The following is an 18,612-nucleotide window of genomic DNA, read 5'->3' on the forward strand; positions in this document are numbered from 1 at the left end:
GATGTGCTATCTCTAGGACTCCCATGCAAATATACAGTTTTGGGTCAAGGTGCCTGGAGCAGAATCCTAAAATTACCAGGAGAATCCTCAGGGTAGGGGTAGGTTCCATATTCCCTGCCCCACCCAAGGAAGGGTGGAGCTGAGGGAGGTGAGCCCAGACAGGGAAAAGGAAAGAGAGCAGCAAGGAGAGGGTCTGGGAGAGGCACTTGAAGTGGAGAAACCTGTGAAGAAGCTGCTATTGCTTCTTAGCCTTGGACTTGTACTAGGGATTTGAGAGACTTGGAAGGAGGAGACACTTGAAACAGACGTGGGTGAGAGACTTGTGGGGAGGCTGACTACGGCAGCTTTTATCTTGATGTGGATTTTACTCTTTTCCTTCCAGACTTGCCTGACCCCTTCTGCCCCATTTCTATGGGACCCCACCTAGACTAGTGGCAGGCTTTTGGGCCTCAGTGGGCCTGCTTTGGGCCAACCCTTTTTGACTGGGTATTACCTATGAGGGGATGGGTGACTTTGGGTGTTTTGTATGAAAACGATTTCATCTATGTTTCCCTTCTCACTCTCTTTCTTTTAAAGACTTATTTATTTATGCATATAAGAGCTGGGGACAGGCCAGAGGTGTGGGGGGTGAGAGGATTCACCAGAGACAGAGTGGGGAGCAGAACATGTGGATTGACTGAAATACACTGCTGAGTGGAGCGGCAGTTGAGTCAGGAGAGGTCGTCTGCACCATGTGGGTAGGCTCCCTGGCTGGGGATCGAACTTGTGCTGCAGAGGCTGTGGGCAGCTTCATAGGTTTCGTCTTAACCCCTTGCGACACCAGGGAGGTCAGGCTCCCTTCTCTTTAGTGCTCACTAATTGTATTAAATTTCCTTCCTATTAAAGTTCATGCACTAGAGTATGTTTTGTTTTGATGTGGTGGATGGTAGAACTCAATTAGAGCAGGCAGGTTTGGGGTCCACGGGTGCCCCTCACTCTGCCCACTAACAGATGTGGTGCCTGATGTGGAAAGGACTTAAAGTTGTCCCTGGTTACTCAGCCCTTTGGGGAAGGGTGGTTTCCCCATGGCATTGGCTAACCATAAGCACAAATGTGTTTTTTGTTTCTCTAGGGTGTTTGTTTCAGACGTGTAGATTAGAAAAACTGGTTTGGATCTTGTGCAAACTTTGTGTATATAGAAGCAATTTGTAGTCACTTGCTCAGAGGTTTGATATTGTGGAAATTGTTCTGTCTCCTTGCATAAAACAAGCAGCTGTACTTAAAAATGGTAGTAAGTCCTGTATGGGATTAACTCAGGACATCACTTCCCCCTAACAACACCATGGGGTCAGATCTGCATTACACTGAGTGTCTGTATTTTTTAAAACCCCCTTCAGTGATACTGAGGCAACATGATCGCGAATCACCATTTAGTAAATACTAACATTGTGTATTGTAATTGGCCATGTACATTTCTGTATTCTCCATTTCACTGAGAGGCAGGGAACACTTCTATCCTGTTCACTTGTTCACAGATAATCTAGCAATAAAGACAATAAATTTTGGCAACTAAATAAACATGCAACAATGTCACTTTTCTTTGACTATCTAGTGCTCGGCCTATAATTTTAATGTGGAAGAGTAGGAGCATCTGGTAAATGAGATGTAGCTAAACCATTTTAGTAAATGAAGTCTCACTCCCACCCATCATAATATTCAAATTTCTCCTATAGCTTTGATATCATTCCCAGGATTGTTCATGATACATATATTAGAGCTGAAGGCTTGAATGCTAATGGCTTCTGATTTTTTTTGTACAGACATGAAAAAAAATGCAAAAAGTCAAAGCCAATATTAGCTTCCCTGACAGATTCCTTATCCTTGACCAATATTTACTAAGTGATTCTTTTGAGAATAACATTGTGGGCTATGTGTTAAGAATAAATTGTTCAGTATAAATGCCATTAGCAAAGTCCAGGTAAATGTCAAGGTAAATGTAAGTGATGGTAAATTAGATGGATGTTTACATCCACATGTTCGTGCAACACACACAGACACACACGCACATGTACACACAAAGACACTTTAAGCTGAGGTAATATTATTGCCTGTGAATGTTAACGAACACTTTTCCAAGTATTATGCTGAAACTAATTTGAAGGTTTATCAATTGAAATAGAAATAAAATGTTTTTTCCCTTAAGGACAATTCTTTCTTTATAGCCCCTCGTGTTCTGCTTGTAAGTTTCTGCTAATCATCACAATGCAACTTGTTTTATCTTTCCCTCCCTTCTTTCTCCCATACAAATAATAAAAAGTGTCTTAAACTAAGTTTGAAAAATCAATCTTGGTCTTTATGTTTTTAAAATGACATAATTAAATATTATTACTTTGGTGTTTATAAATCTTAGAGAACTGGGTGAAATAAAAAGAATTGCTCAATTTTCCTGACTTTGTTCTTTGATATTGTCAGGATAAAATCTGTGTGTTGGAAATTCTGTCTTCAAATTATAGGATAGTCAATTTCTTAATTAACTTGATTTGTATCTGATTATTAATGTAATGTATAATCACGCAGCACATTTTGATCACTGAAAAAAGTATAAAAAGCAACCCAGAATTCCATATGCAGAAATGATCAGGTGGCTATACTTCTGGAAATATATATTTCAGGAAAGAAAAATGTACTTTGCTCTAGTGATAGCCTCTATTATCTAATAGAAGTTGCTTGGATTGCTGTTTTGAAATGACTGGAGCTGCTCTGACCCCAAATGGAAAAAAAATAATAGTGATTGATTAGTAAAGACTAACATGGGCATTGAGTGGAAGTGTAGGAAAATTAGCTCATGAATTTGCTATCCTGGATTTTGAATCATATACATGCGTGGGCAAAAATGTGTAGAATTTGTTTTGGAATATGGATAAGGCTAACTCTTGGTGAAATTTAATGATGAAGGTGTACTACAAGCTTTCAGACACTCCTACTTGCTTGTGTACGACCTATACTGTCATTTTATATTCTCCTAGTTATTTGTTCATTTAATCGTCATTTTATGCATTGGTATTTATAACACTGAAGCATTTTATTCAGTATGCCTTCTGCAGTATCTTCTGTCTTTGAACACACATATTTCCAGCTATAGAGGACTCAGTATATGGCGGGCTCAGTAAGCAAAATTTGCTTACCCTTTTTTGCTTACTATTTTGCCAAGAAAACAGCAAAAAAGCAGACCAGAATGAAAGAAATGAATAACTGTAAGAAAGTGAAAATCAAAATCAACAAAAAACTATGAACCAGAGACACTTTTTGGGGGGTGGGGGGCAGGAGGGGAGGGATTGGGGTCAAAATGGGGGGGTTGAAATTGTATGGGGAATATAAAAATAAAATTTATTATTAATTAAAAAAAAAAGAAAGCCTGGGGAAAGAGAATGTAAGAGGCAAGGAAAGAAAGAAGGGAGGAAGGAATTGGGGCAATAAAGGAAGAAGAGAGGATAGAAGTAGAAACATTAAAAGGGAGAAGAGAATACACAGATTTAGAGAGATTAATTGCAACAGCAAACCCCATGCGAAAAGGCAAATGCATCCTTAAAAGGCAAGAGGAAAAGGCTAACCCCTCTCAGACAGGATCCTCTAGGGATGCTGAGTGAGCACTCTGCCCTCCTGCAATCAATATGGTCATTTGCAATTAAGCTAAAGGAAAGGCTAACGGATAATGGGGATCCCCACTTCCACCCACTCCTACGATCTGAGCTGTGGGAGAACAGGAAGGAGTCTGCAGACCTCTGGATGATGTCACAGAGCTGGGGAGGCCATGCAGCCTGCAAAGGCAGCGCTTAAATAGCTTCTCTTGCTGTGGGTGGGGACCTGGTGAGCTGAGTTTAAAATGCGCTGAGTTACTTAATTTTTTTGGTTGGGGTTGTAAATGGGTTTGTTCTCTTGATTTCTTTCTCTTTGAGTCTGTCCTTTGCATATAGGAATGCAATAGACTTACATTTTGATTTATTTTTTTTAGTGGAATCTTTAGGATTTTCAATAAATATTGTTATGTTGTCAAGGAAGAAAGAAATGCCCTGATCCAGAGGAAAGTCAGATACTACAGGGAGGAAGTAGCAGGAGGAGAAGAACTGGGGATATGCTCAGCAGGAGATTCTTCTTGTCCCACAATCAGAGCACAAAGGATGGGTCCTGTGGCTCAGTGACTTGCTCCCTCGAGTGTCAGGGAACTGCAGTTCTCCTGCTGGACTTACCATTTATTCATGGAAATAATGGGTGGAGGTGGGCGGGGGGAGGTAGAAAAGAAATTGTAAAAGAAGTTTAGCATTTTGGCTAATATGCGAGGGGGGGACATTGTGTTCAAACATGTGACTGCACTGAGATATTGCATGGATATTGCATTCTGCTTCTCAAAGGAAGAATATTAATTGTCACCAATAGAGAAGAACCAGGGGCTTCACTTTTGTAGATTCTAGTCAGGAAGGATTGTGGAGAGACCAGTTTTTAGCTTGTGGCCCTAACCTGTTCTTCACCAAACTCATGGATGTGGTCGATCGCCAGTATTTGGGGAGGATTAAGCTGAGAAGAAGCTGATACTTGAACGGCTGGCTAGGTGGGGAAGGTTACCTCTCACTGAGAGTGTTTAGGCTGCTATAATAAGCCACAACGGACGAGGCAGCATACAAGCGACAGAAATTTTTATCTGTTCTGGAGGTTGGAAGTCTTGAAAGCAAGGAGCAAGCTTGTGGGATCCTTACACAGCAGAAGGGACTAGGGCTCTCTCTGGAATTTCTTTTGTTAAACACCAATCCTATTTAAGAGGATTCCATCTTTATGATTGGAGCCACTCTCATAGACTCCACTTACATACCATCACCTGTTTAAGGATTTCTCAGCACCAGTGATTATAGTGTTTGCTGATTTTTCAAAAGTTCCTCTCCTCTGACTTCACCTATCTTTGAATAACAAATAATTAAAATAGAAATGATTGATTAACCCCTTCAAAAGGCAGCAGCGTGAATAAGATGGAAATATCTCAGGGTGAAGTTTGATCTTAAATATTTGCTCTGATTTTTACTAATTCATATAGTTGTTATAATGATTAAAGAGTACAGTAAGTAAATTAATACACAGAAGACTTAAAATAATCATTAGCTCTCATCTCCTATTGGCTTTCAACGTTTAACCTTAGTTTATTGACTGATTCATGCTAAGGCAATTTTCATGTTTGACTGCTCCAATGAAATGCCTTCGATGACTTGCTTATATCCTTCATCTTCTAGTGTAAAATAATAGTATCAGACTGTAGGGTAAGTGAAAAAATTTTCAGGCTTTTCTGCCCTCCCGCCATTAGCATTGATGATGGATTCCTGTGGTCTTAAACACGTGCTTGATGGCGGGCACTTGGAGTAGGATGTGGGCATGCATTAGTGGGCACACCTTGGCAAAGACTGGGCTTACAAGGGTGGCATCATGGGGAAGCAGAAGAGAAAGAGTAGCTGAATGAGAGAGCAGACCGATAACAACAGAGAGCACAGAGTGAAGATTCCCAGCTACCCCCACCCCCCCGCAACCCTTCCTGCTGTGTACCTGGTAAAAGCTGAATAAAAGTCTGAAAATCCACCCAGGGCTCCAGGACTGTCCTTTACCCGTCTGCTCAGGTCATAGAGATCTTGCAATGTGCCTTCCTGCCACTACACAGATCATAGGGCATTTACTCACCATATAAGATTTTGAAATCAAATTTTGTAAATAGTGGCTGGTGTAGCAAACAAGGAAAGAAGAAAATGGTACACAGGGACAAGATGAAATTAATGCAGGGTCTTTTCGTGGAGGTTAAGGGAACAGGAGAGATGTGAGTGGGTAGGAGAGTGCGGGAAGATGGAGCCGTACCTTCTGTTTTGGAGAACTGGGGTCAAAAAATAACCCCAGTCACCTCACTCTACTCTTGCTCTTTGTTCTACTAGAGCCTCCAATTACTGAACTTGGAGTGAATCTGGGAAAGGAAATAAAGTTTTTCCAGCACAGTTGTGAGCATGTGTGCATGCTCACATACATCACACATACACACACACATACATCAAGTCAAGAGAGGTTCATTCTAGAACTTCCACCCTGAAGCCCCTTCTTACTTCCTCCTTATCCCTCTCTCTGCTATAACCTGAACTTTGGGTTGAGAAGATAAATAAATTAGGTAGCTATGAGGCCAGAAGGTCAGAGCAGTGATTCATCATATAATTTTCAGCTTTGTGTTGTGCTCTGATAGCATAGCTGGGAAATGATTTAACTAGCCTGAAATTCAACCTCTGTTCTTTGGAGGCAAAGAAAGGAGACTCCAAACTGAGATCAGATGTGAGTGGGTTAAAATTTCCATCTGCTTCCTGAGAAGGGCTGAAATAAATTCCCCAGTGAATAGGCCATCTATTATCTGCCTCACTTAATCCAGTACTCATGGCACTAGAAGAATCACCATGGGGACTCCAGTTTGGCCTTTTGACTAATAACTTTCTTGGGAGGGATCTGTTTTTTGTGAGAGGAGGACTGGATGTTCTACCAGATGAAAGCTTTCAGATGTTAATGAAATTGGATTCATCCCTGACCCGTTTCTTAGTCCTCGGTGTTTCACCTGAGGGTGAACTGAACATGGCCAGTTGGAGAGATAATGTCCTAAGCATGCTGCTAACATTTGTTTTACGGAAAAATAGGCTGAGCAACTTGTGCTTTCATGTACCACGAAGATGGTAAGTAGCTTGACATATTTTCAAGTGCAAATATCAAATCTGTTATGAGCTGACAAACTCAGTGCTTTTCATTTGCATGAATTTGGGTTAACAGAAAAAAGCAAGTCATTTCTGAGTTTGATAATTTCCACCAAACCTAGACACTATGCTTCACTCCTTCAGTAGAGAAGGTGTAGGGTAGGTGAAAAACCATCAGGATTTTCCGCCCTTCGTCCATTAGTGTGGATGGTGGACCCCTGCGGGCCTGAATGCCTGCCTGATGGCAGACACCTGGAGAGGGGCGTGGGCATGCATAGGTGGGTACACCTGGGCTGAGACTGGCTTATCAGGCGACATCACGAGGACGCCAGCAGAGACCAGGAGAGAACGCCAGAGAACCCAGAAAGAATGAAGTCTTGCCAGGGTGGCCCTCCAGCACCCCTGCCTGCCGTGTACCTGGTAAACTCAATTAAAACCTAAAAAAGCCTCCAAGGGCTCCAGGATTCCTCCTTTACCCGTCTGCATGGGCTCATAGAAAACCTGTTCAGTGCCTTCCTGCCACTACGGAAGGCAAGGCATAAGTGCCCTTACGAATTTTGGTTACCTAAGGGATTTTTTGAATTACATATTGACACTGTGAAGTCATATGCTATTTTTTTAATAATTAAATTTCTCTTTGGACAACCTTGAGATGAGACTGTCCTTTATTTCAGACATCCTTAGATTTCTCTGAAAGCATGGTGAGGCTATTAACCTTAAAATTCCAAGAAATCAACTGTCTGGAAAATGTAAAGAAAAGGGCATGGAGCTGGGTGTTTCCCTAGAACATTTTAGACAATGTCGTGTCTGTTGTGCTGATGCTGCTAAAACAGTATTTCACTTCCAAGTGTTCTCATTATGGACATATATTTCCACACCAATTTCCAGAGTCATCCTTTCAAGGCATTGGCGTTAGCTTTGTTTTGCTTAACCCCCTACACATGTTTTCTCATTTCAGTTCAAATAAAACACAAGACACTCATCATGGCTTTGAAGGCCCAGAATGACCTGGTTCCTGTCTTTCCCCTTTCATTTGTGTGGGGTAAGTAAAGTATCAGGCTTTTCTGCCCTCCAGCCATTAGGACTGATGATGGATAACTGTGGTCCTGAATGCATGCCTGGTGGCGGGCACCTGGATTGGGGTGTGGGCATGCGTAGGTGGGTACACCTGTGCTGAGAGACTGTGCTTATAAGGGTGGCGTCACGGGGATGCCAGCAGAGAGAGGAACGCAGAACAGAACCTCCAGCAGTGAAGCAGAGGCCATGAGAGAAGGCCGGAGAGCCCAGAAAGAATGAGGGCTTGCTGGAGGCTGGGAGGCCTGTCAGCTTCCCTGCACCCCGGGCATCCCTGCCTGCCGTGTACCTGGTAAATCCTAATAAAAGCCTGAAAAGCTCCTGAGGGCTCTAGGACTCCCTCCTTCACCCGTCTGCTCAAATCATAGTAAACCTGCCCTGTGCCCTTCCTGCCGCTGCACTTGCTACCACCTTTCAGTGTTACAGCCAGATCAGGCCCCTTGCTGGTCCTTGAGTATTGACCTTGATCTTGCCTCAGGTCTTTATTCCATTGTCCTCTCTGCCTGGATGGCTCTCCTCTCCACTCTAACTGTGGTTGCAGCATTTGATCTTTTGTGGGGGGTGTCAATGTGACCTCAGCAGAGCAGTTGCCCTTAAAGACCTTCTGGAAACCAGTGCTCCATTCCAGTAAATCTTTACCCGTAATCCTGATTTTCGCTTTCTTCATAGCTTGCACCATTACATAAAATTCCCTTTGATCTGTGTATGCACATAGGCATCGTTAGTCTGTCTTTCTTACAGTGTGCGCTCACCTTGAGGGCAAAGACTTGTCTGAAGACAGCTGGTCTTTAGCAAATAAAGCCATAGATGGCCTATAAAAAGCTATTGTTCAATAAATAACTCTTGAGTGAATGAGTGCTGGTATCTCTAAGTTAAAGGCCGCATCCTGAGTCTTAACACTGGTTTTATCTATCACTTCAAAAAATAAAAATGTGACTTTAAATTGACTTTAAATTTAATAAAAATGTCTTTAAATGTTTGCTGATCAGTTATTAAATGAGATAACATCAATTCTTGATTTTCTCTGAGAGTCACACTAACTCCCAGTAGCTGGACATTCTTACATGCAAACTATTTTTTAAAGATTTATTTTTTGATGCATACAAAAACTGGTGTGTAGGCCAGAGGTGTGGGGGGTGTGTGTGAGAGAGGATTCTCCTGAGACAAAGTGGGGAGCAGACAGGCAGACTGACTGAAATACACTGCTGAGGGGAGCAGTGGGCGAGACAGGAGTGGTCTGCTGTGCCATGTGTGTAGCTCCCTGCCCTGGGATCGAGTTCATGCTGCAGTGGCTGCCGATAGCATCCTAATGCTGAGACGTAACCCCTTACACCACCAGGGAGGCCCTAATTTATTTATACAAGCACTGGGTACAGTCAGAAGCACGGGAGGGTGAGAGAATTCGCCAGAGCCAGAGAGGGGAACAGAACAGGCAGACTGACGAAGTACGCTGCTGAGGGGAGCAGTGGGCACAGCAGGAGAGGTCTGCCTGCCTTGTGGGACCCTTGCCCGGTGGCCGGGGATTGAACCGGTGCTGCAGAGGCTGCGGGCAGCTTCACAACCCAGCACTCAACTGCTGTGCCACCAGGCGAGGCCAAGAGCAAACTATTTTATAGATTATCAAAATTATGTCTGTAGCCATATGTGGCTATCGGATGAGCTTGATGAAGTGTTTGAGTAATAATAAGTTTTATCCAGGGTCATTGAATGTAACTAAATGCTCCTTAAAGTAACTTGCCTTTTATACATAGTGTGGTAAATGTTCTGTACATTGTGGGGGAAAAAAAGGCCTTTCATTGGTCCATATTTTTTATTCTCGTATTTGTATAATATCGCTTTTTGTGGGAGTTTGTTTTCTTGGATTAAATATGTCAGTTATATTGACAGAAAATACTGTCTATGAAACAGCAATATTTACTAATTTAACTGATAAATTAGCATTCTGTTTTCCCATATGCCTATGATGTGCTTGGATGATGTGAACCAACTCTTGAGCAATGAATCACTTTCTGGCATGATCAAAATTGTTTTTTTCTGTTTTGTTTTTAGCCATGGCATTTTAGTACTACCTTGTGAAGGATCGGAGTAGCTGCCAGTCAACTTTCACAAAGTAAATACCCTTATTCAGAGCCTGTCTCAGCTGTTCATCTGTAAAAGGTAACCAGAGCTTAATTTTGTCTGTTTTCAAGTTCCTATAAGTGGAATAACATAGTCTCCACCTTTCCATAGCTAGTCTTCTGCTCAATATTTATCCATATTTTGCATGTAGCAATATTTGTTCTTTTCTCATTGATATATGGTATTATATGATACATTACCGCCTATAAAAACCATCCTATTATAGATGGATATTGTTTGTATTCCTGGTTTTGTTCCAGGGCATGGTGAAGGGGTATCCTGGGATCCTCAAACCTGCCTGCTCTAAAATGGATTCTGCCACTTGCCACAACAATATAAAGCATACTCTAGTGCATAAGACCTTCAATAATAAAGAACTTTAATACACTTAGTGTGAAATAAAGAGAAGAGAAAGAGTATAGTTTCCAAATCAAGTTACCCACAAAGTTACCCATCCCCTCATGGGTAAATGTCCAGCCAAACAGGGTTGGCACAAAGTGGGGACACAAACCTTGCCACATTTCTAAGGCACCTTCTGGCAGGGAACATGAAGGGGCCAGAGAAATCTGGAAGGAAAAGAGCAAAATCAATATCCAAGTTAATATAAAGGCTGCTGTTGTTAGCCTCCTCATGGGTCTCTCACCCACGTCTATATCTTTCAAGCTTCTCCTTCCATGTCTCCTGGGTTCCTGGTACACATCCCAGGCCAAGAAGCAAGTGCTCCCCACACATTTCTGCTCCTTGTGCCTCCTCCTGGTCTTCTTGATTCCTTCCTTCCCTCTCCCAATCTAGTCCAGCTTTTCCTCCCTGCCTAGTTCCACGCTTCCTAGGGTGGGGCAGGGACCTGGCACCTCCCCTTCCCCTGGGGATTACCCTGTTACCATTCTGAGTTTTTATGAATAATGTACTATGATATTTTGTATATGTCTGCTAAAGTCCATATACATGTCCTTCTGATTGGTATAGATACAACTGGAATTATTGGGTGTATAAATGTCCAGATTTTGGATATGGCCAAGTGGTTAGCAAGTGATTGCCTCAAGTAATTGCAATTTTACCATCCGTGTGTGGAGCCTAATTTGCTCCTTTTAATTTTAGCTATTTTGGTAATAGGATCCTGCTCTAATTTTAGCCCACTTTTCTTTATTAAAAAACTGTATCAAGCACTTTTGATAAATGTATTGACCATTTGGAAATTAGGAATAAATTATAATCATTGCAAATTAGGAAAAAAGCCTTTTTGTTGAGTTGTATAAGTACTTTGTAGAACTTCCATATCATTGCCTTATCAGAGTCCTTATGGAAAGAGTGTGGCGATTCCTTGAAAGACTTAAAAATGGACTTACCATATGACTGAGTAATTCCACTCCTAGATATCAGTCCAAAGTATACAAAAACATTAATTCAAAAGGAAACCTGTGCCCCTATGTTTATAGTAGCACTACTTATAGTAGCTAAGCTATGGAAACAGACTAAATGCCCCCAGACAGCTTAGTGGAGTAAGAAAATGTAGTACATATACAAATTGGAATACTACTCAGCAATCAAAAAGGATAATGCATGCCATTTGCAGCAACAAGGAACTGTAAGGGATTATTCTAAGTGAAATGAGCCTGAAAGACAAAAATAAGTACTGGAAGGTTTTACTTATATTTGGAAACTAGAGAAACAAACAAAGTATCAGATGAAGACAAACTGTAGGACTGACACTTGAAAAGAGACTGTTGTTTTCAGGTAATAGATCTCAGATGCTGAGGAAGGGAGAGAGGTAGGGTAGAGAGCAGACAGGGAGAGGATAGGAGAGTGCAGTGAACAATGGTGGAGGACTCTGGACACTTGGATGGCAGGAATGCTATGGTGACCTCACCTGTGGGGAGAAATCCTATACCATGAAAAAATAAACAGGGATATTTAAAAGTTAAATAGAAAGAAAGATAGATAGATAAAAGAAAATGACTCCATTTTTTAAGACCCTGCAAAGCTATCCACTGGGAAAATTGTCACACTAATCTCACATGACTATGATGACTTGTAGGTGCATGACCATCTAGAGACATTCAATGCATACCTTGATACCAAGGGCTAAGAGTAGCTTCTAGTAGACAGCCACTATAGATATTAAACTTGGGTTAAATATTTATAGCAGCAATTAGTACTGGGCCACAGTGATGAGAGAGAGCCTTATCTGTTCTGACTCTCTAGTACTGTAAGAATCTAGATAACATGATCAAATCTACCACCTCATCATGATTGCCTGCTGCAACATAATTAAATCAGGACCCTCTCGCTCACTGTTCAGAAAGAACTCATGTTGTTTCTGCCTGAGGTTGGAGGTTTGTTTGATATGTCCTCTTCCAACACATTTTAATCATGTTCAAATCTTATTCTGCATGTAAATATCTTAGTAGGTACCCAAAACATCACAAATACTGAGTGGTAGACATCATTTAATAATGATAATAATTATTATCTGGAACAGGAGACTAAAAAGAATGATGGAGAAAATGAAGTCATGGAGGACTGAGAGCGAGCTATGGAAATTTTCGAGATGTACAAAAATAAAAGCTGAAAATATGATGAGGCGATTGGAATATTGATAAATTTATCTTAGCAAAAATAAATTAATGTGGAACATAATTGGAGAGCGAAAGATAACCCAGGCACTGAGTTCTAGCTGGAAAGTCTCCCTTGAGAGGAGGTGCTTAGAGAGGGTGCATCATTTGTGTTTTTCAAAATACTTAATGATGTGTCTCTTGCAGGGAGACAGCTGGACACCAGCCTCAATAGACTTACAGCTTTACAGTGTACACCAAGGCCTCCCTGTTGGCCTAGGGGTTAAGTCTCAGTGCTATCAACAGCGAAGCCTGAGTTCGATCCCCCTCCAGGAAGCTAACCCATATATGGCGCAGCAGACCTCTCCGTTCTCACCCATTGCTCCCTTTAGCAGTATATTTCAGTAAATCTGCCTACTATGCTCCCCGCTCTGTCTCTGGTGAATCCTCTCACTCCCTCCCACTCCTCAAACCTCTGGCCTACACCCTAGTTCTTCTACACACACAAAAAGAAAAAAAAAAACATTCAACTGCACACCGATGTGTGTTCATCTGGGTGTTAGAGTTTGGGGATCCACATGAGCTCAGAAGTTCCTTGAGAAAAAAAGGAATGCATGTACAAATAGAAAATGCTACTGTTTTGCTCAGACTTGGTCTCTAAGTTCAGCATTAAGCAATTTAAATTCTGTAATTATATCCTAGTCCCCTGTGTGATGTGATGGCATGCAAATCAATATGTCTCATAAGCAAATTTGCTTATCTCTTAAAATCTGGGAATAATATTATCATCCTCATTTGTTCTCATTTGTTTCAGATAATATAAGTTCTGACCTGTAAATCAATAAAACCTATTATCAACAGAAGATATTGTTAGTCAAATGGGTACTATTCAGTGTTTCAGATTTCTTTTAGATTTAGCGTGGTAAGAAATGTGAAACATGTAACATCAAAAATATTTTCATTCACTGCACTTTCATTTAGACAGGTTGCATATTTAAAGTTGTTCTGAAGTAAGGACAGAAGCTATAGTCCTACTTATAAAATGTAACTTTAACAAAATTTAAGTATCTTTTAATGTTAGTGTTCTCTTGACCATTCATTTTTATATGACTGTATTGTGCTGATAGGTGAAGGCTTAGAGCACAAAATACATTTGCATTGGCTGTTCACTTAGATACAAAATAAATCTATTTAATAGTAATCTATATTCAGAATGCAAACAACAGTGATATTCATAAAACCGACTGAAATTTTAAAAAAACTCTTCATTGTTTAACAACAAATCTTATGACCTTTAGATTACCTATTGCATTTGATTTTATTTTTAGTCCTTTCAATTATCTTCTTGATATCCGGATATTTTCCAATGAATTAATTCTTATGTGGAAGAGTTTCATCTTCATTGTGGGGGGTAAGAGTCATTATTCCTTTCATCGTATGCACAGCATTTCCCCATAGTCATTTGGGTAATAATGAACTATTTAAGCATTTTCTGAATATGGAGAGTAGGCACAAGTTTGATGGTCATTTATTTGGAGTGAAGAAAATGATCTTATAATGTTAGTGATTATGCTAATTACTTCAAAGGGGTGGATTCAGCATGTGAGTGGAGAAAATGAAACATGAGAAACTAATAATGTTGCTAAAATACACAAACAGGGGCTCCAAATGATTTCCCTTTATGTAGCATTAGAAAAATAAGTTTCATATGGCATATATTTAGATTAAAATTTGATCAACTTTTATATTACCCATCTAATCTTTATTATTTTCTAAGCATTTCTTGGCATTGGATATCAGTATCTTCTATGTAATTCTGTTAGCTCTCTGCTTCAGAACTTAAATAAATCTTTGCCCTTAATGTTACCTATATGAGTGAGACAGTTCAGTCCCTTGGAGAAAACATGGGCATCTCTAGGTCAGCGTGCTTTTATAATAGTGTTGGGAAGCCCAAAGGCCGCATATAAATAAGCGTATTAAAACCCCCTGACAGTGTGGTGCTAATGTGTAGGTAATGACTAAGATATAGTGAACTGAATTTCAATTCAGTCTGGCTAACAAGTTAGAAAACGAACATAGCTAATTTCGACAAGGTTTGGTAGAGGGAGAAAAATCACTTCTACTTTTTTTTAAAATGAATTATATACAGGTTATTTAACTTTTAGTATCAATACTATGAATTAAGCAACCACAAGATATTATGAAATATAGACAGTGGTATAGGGTCAAGGGTTGGCAATCTACTTAAATTGCCAAGAAAATAAGTCTGTGCCAAGTATTCTCAATAAAAGCAAGGCACTTGGCTTGGAAAGATGAAATTAGGGAGACTCTCGGTGGGTGATAATGGCTGATAGAATATTTGTTTCTTTCCCTTACGATGTCTCAGAATGGGTTTGTTTATGGTGTTTCCTTAATAAATTCAATGTCATGTGTTTATTTTTTTTCTGCCTGAACTATGGAAACATTTTACATATAGACAGTAGTTATACAACGGAAGAAAATGTATTTCTAAAGAGGGAAAGAACATTTGTGAGGGACATTCTCCTAGTAATGATGTCTATTAACACATTATTAACACAAATATTTAGTAAAACAATATAATACTATCTCAGAAAAAACAATCTTACTCAATTGAAATCCATCCAGTATTAATTACTGTTTTGCATTTTAAACAAATGTCATTCATTTATTCAATAAATGTTGCCAATGCTTTAGGTGTCATATCTGAAAAATCATTGCTAAGATCCATGTCAAGAAGCTTTCCCTATGTTTTCTTCTAGGAATTATATGGTTTGAGGTCTTACATTCAAAAATTCATTTTTTGTGAATGATGGTGAGATAAGAGTCTATTCTTTTGCATGTGATTATCCAATTTTTCCAGTGTCATTTATTGAAAAAACTTTTCTTTCCATTGAATATTCTTGGTCCCTGTCAAATAATAGCTGACCAGCTAGGCATGGGTTTATTTCTGTGCTCCTGATTCTGTCCTATTGGCTTATGTGTATTTCTTAATATCAACACCACATGTTTTGATTACTATCTTTATAAAATAATTTGAAAGCAGGGATCATGATGTTTCCAGCATTGGTCCTCTCAAGATTGTTTTAGCTATTCTGGGTCTTTTGTGATTCCATATAAATTTTAGTATTGTTTGTTCTATTTCTGTGAAAAATTTTAATAGAAATAGCATTGAAACTCTGCATTTCTTTGGGCATTATGGACATTTTAATAACATTAATTCTTCCAAGATTCCATGAGCATGGAATCTTTCCATTTATGTCTTCAATTTCTTTCAGTGTGTTTTGGGCTTTTCATTATATAGGCCTTTCACCCTTTTGGCTAAATTTATTTTTTGGTATTTTAGTCTTTTTTGGTACAGTGGATATTCGTATTTTCTTAATTTCTCTCCCTGAAATTTTTTATTAGTGTATAGAAATGGAACAGAACTTTGTATATTGGTTTAGCAAAACCTGTTTGTAATAGTTGAATAGGATTACTGGCCTGGTTGCCTACCCGAGTGTGACTGTAGAATCCAATCTGTGGTGGCCTGATTCCCTGGTCAGGCTTCCTAATTAGCTGGGACTGAGTACTAATCTCAGCAGTTATGTGGTGCTCTGCATTTTCAGCTTCCAGGGTGCTCTGTTTACTTGTCCTGCTCTGAAGGCTAGATTCAGCAGTCGGCAGAGTTATAATTTAGCTCCTTTGCCTAAGGAGGACCACAGAATAGCTCCAAGTCACTAAAGCTCATTTTTGGGGGATCAAATCAATAATATACCAAGCCCCCTGGTCAGTTGGGGCTGCTGGATTTCTCTGGAGATGGACAGAGCTTTTCACTAAGCTCTCTTCTCAAGTGACTCTATGTTATATAACTTTCAGGGTGCTCTGGCCAAGGGGCCTAGTTGGCCAGGGCTGAGGGCTCCACTAAGCAATAGGCAGGGCTATGAATTTGTTTCATTGCCTTCATGGGGCAGCAGAAAAGTCTCCAAGGCCAACAAAGAACTGCGTACCAAATTACCAGGCCAGGTGGGGCTAACATCTTTGTTCTGAAAATGGGCAAAGATGCAGGTGGGATTTCTGCTTGGATACCACTGCCAGTAGGAATTCAGTTTGCCAAGATCTGTGCACTGGTTGCTATAAGTCCTGTCCACTTCTTCATCACAATCTGATTTCTAGTCATTAAGCCTCACCACTCCACTCTGCCCCCTCCACAATCCCTGGGAGGTAAGACTGGGGTGTGTCTCCCAGAAAGTAAACCACAATGTTGGGGAAGGTAGCTATCCACCTTGGGGCCTGTTTTTCCCACTGGGGAAACTAATGATCCAGTGGGGGCCTCTTGGTGAAGTGCTGTGCTGGATGGGTAAAAACACTGGCAGTCTGTATGCCTCTTCTTCTTCCCCTTCTAATGAGCTGCTTCTAGGTCTCTTTGGGAACGGGGGTGCTTCAGCCTCACCCTGTGTTCTAAGATTTTCACAATGGTGTCTTGTCTGTGAATAGTAGCTAGTTAGTCTTTTTGTAAGAAGGATTGAAATCAGGACTGATCTATGTTGCCATCTTAATGACATCTCCAGGACTCCATTCATTTCCAGAGATGAAATGTAGGATAAAGGTTAGTGTTGAAGAGGCAGATTTAAAAGAAAAGGATGAATCAAAAGAAAAAAAAATGCTCTTTTTAAAAGAATGTTTAATCATTCTCAGACATATAGAGTTATAAAGGATGTTTTCTAGTGATAAATTTCTTTTTTTTATATTTCCAACAAGCAAGAAAGATTACCCAAGAATACCCAGAATCAGTGCTTTCCAATTACAGAGCTGATATTCTTCAAAGATCTCAAAGAGCTCAGGCAAAATTCTCTTCCACATTTCTATTAAAGAGTAAAAATTTACCATTTTGTCTTAGACCACTCACACAAAGGGGAAAAAGGAACACTTTAGCATGAATGCCCTTTACCCTATTCAGAATGTAGGTCTTTAGCAACTGAGTTGAGATTTTAGCACCACCCCCCCACACACACACACATGCACACGCACACGCACACAAGCACACAAACTCATTTTCCTAATATTGAGTGTTTCTTTGTGGGACCTATGTTCTTTCTATACCTGATATGAATCATTGTCTCCTACCATGTTTGACTCTCTTTTACTCCTGTGTAACAATTTCAATTAATAAAGAAGCACACATTTCCCCCCACACCCTGAGCGTATAAGCCTTTCAATGTTTGGTCTGCTACCACTGATCTTTGTACATCTTTTAGTAGAGTGTAGGGACTAGCCGATAATAGGCCTCAAAATTCCTTGCTTCATAGAAATCAAACATACGCACACATTGAGTTTCCTTGTAAGAGGTTGAGTCTCCATGTCATGCAGTCTTCAGGATCCCTGTCTCTGTGGAGTACTAGTTTGGACATCTTCCTAGACTATAATCAAGTGATCACACACTCTGCGCAGAGGGGCAAGGTAGAGGGATGACACATCAGCTTAGACTCAATCATCTGAGTGCATTGCAGTGGAAAAAGCAAAGCAAAACAAATCTGCATTTTTGCTTCTGTTTTCTTCCTCTTAAAAATATAGCAACCATGTGCTGTCATGTCAAGCAAGGAAATTGAGGATGATGTTTTGCAATTTTAAGAATGAAAGACTGGGCAGGCAATGGTCTGAGTTTGATCCCTGGCCAGGGAACTGACCCACCTAAGGGGCAGCAACCTCTCCTCTCTCGCCCACTGCTCCCCTCAGCAGTGTATTTCAGTAGATCCACCTGTTCTGCTCCCTACTCTGTCTTTGGTGATTCTTCTCAATCCCTGCACTCTGGTCTGCACCCCAGTTCTTTTATGAGTACACACACACTAAAGAATGGAGACCAACTAAATAAGAGATGACTATCAGTGTTACAACTAGACCATCATTCCACAGCTGTAAGGAGTTGAGACGAGACTAATGGAACAGCTGCTCATTTTCAAATTACCCACGCTGTGATCATAGTTGTAGGGAAAGTGAAACTATGCCACCATCAAGATACGTCTTTTTGCTAAAGGTTGACTTTTTTGTGGTGGTGGTGTGGCGGGGCGGCACTCAAGGCTGGGTGGAAGTTGTTTTTGGAAAAGACACTTATACATAAACTCTCTTTGTAAGGGCCTCTC

At 40.4% G+C, this 18,612-nt stretch overlaps 1 long non-coding RNA gene across 1 annotated transcript in view; it reads left to right on the forward strand.

Moving 5' to 3' along the window:
* The first annotated feature begins 201 nt into the window (after positions 1-201).
* Positions 202-18,612, forward strand: part of LOC119253083 (uncharacterized) — an 82,602-nt gene continuing 64,191 nt past the window's right edge. Inside the window, exons 1-3 of the long non-coding RNA XR_005126984.2 lie at positions 202-311; positions 7,690-7,773; positions 9,855-9,962. This is a non-coding gene — a long non-coding RNA (uncharacterized LOC119253083). The remainder of the gene's footprint in view (positions 312-7,689; positions 7,774-9,854; positions 9,963-18,612) is intronic.

Source organism: Talpa occidentalis, unplaced genomic scaffold, assembly GCF_014898055.3.
Source record: "Talpa occidentalis isolate TD23 unplaced genomic scaffold, MPIMG_talOcc4v2.1 talOcc4.2, whole genome shotgun sequence".
NCBI lineage: Eukaryota > Metazoa > Chordata > Mammalia > Eulipotyphla > Talpidae > Talpa > Talpa occidentalis.